Source organism: Ziziphus jujuba, chromosome 11, assembly GCF_031755915.1.
Source record: "Ziziphus jujuba cultivar Dongzao chromosome 11, ASM3175591v1".
Lineage (NCBI taxonomy): Eukaryota > Viridiplantae > Streptophyta > Magnoliopsida > Rosales > Rhamnaceae > Ziziphus > Ziziphus jujuba.
Window position 1 is genome coordinate 18,208,136 of NC_083389.1, and position 2,031 is coordinate 18,210,166.

A 2,031-nucleotide genomic window follows, 5' to 3' on the forward strand; every position below is an offset into this window, starting at 1 on the left:
TCCATTTAAATTATCATCCTTCTTATTTATTGCTTCTCCACATATAAAATAATATGGAGAATTTAATAATGAAATTGGATCCTTACACATCATATTGACATGAGAATCATGTACAAAAACTAAAAACAAAATCTAAATTAGCAAGAGGACATTGTACAAGTGTTTTATGAATAAAAACAAGAGAATATTACACCTCCTAGAGAATATTACAGCTCCTACAAAAGCCTCTATTGGTATCAATCCCGAATTGACCCAATGTTCCCCATCAATGTCAAAATCTCGAACACCAACTGGCACCACAATTTGTATAATGCCAAACTTTAGTGACACCATTAAAAGCATATGGGGCACCTCCACTAAAACGGAGATAGATTTGATACCTGGATGAAATCAAACGAAATATCTGCAGTTAGTTACAATATTTAGCATACAAGTTTCAAAGAAAATAATTATTGTAAATAATTAAGGAAAATTACTAAAGCATTTCATTTTAAATGTCAACCTAAAAAAATGACTAACTTTTTTTAATACTTGACAAAAAAGCATCTCTGATTTAATAAAATAAGGGATTCCCTCAAAAAAAATTTAAATAAATATAATGAGAACTGACAACCTTAGCTGTCCTCATATGCGATAAATGCTATATGCAAACTGTGAAGAGTAGAATTATTGGTCTCGACATCAACAAAGGAAGAAAAATATCACAAACCGAGTCATTATCAAACTGTCTTGTAAGTAGTAAGTATGCAAGTGGATATGTTGTCCCGAAGATTGAATTGGATAATCAAAATAATTAAGTCTTCCATCTAAATATCCTATTTCCATTCACTGACTTCATATCAGAAATTCTAAGGAAATTTCAGAAATCATGAAAGCAACAAAGTATCTAAAATGTCTATAAAACAGATGAAATCAGAAATGGAAAGGCTTGAAATTGTCACAGCAGTTAAACATCAGCCATGGTAGTCAAGGATCACCTGCTGACAACACGATTAACTGTTGGTTGAACAAATATATGAACCCTGCAGAAAGCAAGTAGTTGTCAATAAGCAAAAAATACTATCTAGTTTACATGAAAAGAATCATGAAAAGGAAACTCCATATGAATGATAAACTTTCTAAGTACCATTTTCCAGGGAATCATGAAAAGGAAACTCCATATGAATGATAAACTTTCTATGTACTTTCATGATTTTCTTCATTTGGAAAATTCTCCTTCCCTGTATCAGACTTCTTATCTGCAGAAACCTATATGAACAACATAAAATAAAAGTGAAAAATATAATGAGCATTGGGAAATAAAAACCACCATAGCTGAATATATTACCCTCGGTAGAAATGGAGGTTTCTGTTAATGTATATAATGTGCAACCATGGAGTTTAAACAGTAAATTTCCCTTATGATTCTCATCTTGATGATGAAGTAAATGCAATAACTGACAGTTTGCATTAAACATTAAGGAAAACAAGAATTATACATGACAACAATAACTGATAACAACGAAAGCATTTATATTTAATCACCAACAGCAATTATAGTAATAAAATAACTATAACTACAATTATATTAAAACACAAATAAGCGTGCAGACAATTAAATTTAATAAATAAGCAGCATTCAATAATGGAAAACATACAAGACCCAAAAAAATAATAATAATATAAAACACACAATTACCATCTTTAGAATAACCTCCACAGCACCTTTGCCATCACCAAGAGCTCCATCTATTTCATCAATCACCTAGAGAAAAAGTAGTAACTTGTTTCTTCTGCATACATTCTAGAATAAGAAGGGTAACCATAAAATATAATGCCAACCAAGCACTTTGGCCTCGAGTCAACAGTGATAGAGTTCATCTGCACTACATCAAGAAACTAAACTGTTGTATAAAGTAACCTATAACACAAAGCAATACATTGTAATAGCTAGGGAAAAAAAAAAAGAAAAAAAAAACACAAAGTAACTTTATACAAAATTTCCAATCTTGAAAGAATCTAATAGTCAGCAGATAAGAATTAATGCAGATC

At 30.6% G+C, this 2,031-nt stretch overlaps 1 long non-coding RNA gene across 1 annotated transcript; it reads right to left on the bottom strand.

Annotated features, from left to right (window-relative positions):
- Window positions 1–932: 932 nt before the first annotated feature.
- Window positions 933–1,809, bottom strand: LOC112489018 (uncharacterized). The gene is made up of 3 exons (XR_007238303.2): window positions 1,679–1,809; window positions 1,127–1,248; window positions 933–1,022 (listed from the first exon to the last, which is right to left on the bottom strand). It is a non-coding gene; the product is annotated as an uncharacterized LOC112489018 (long non-coding RNA).
- Window positions 1,810–2,031: the final 222 nt, after the last annotated feature.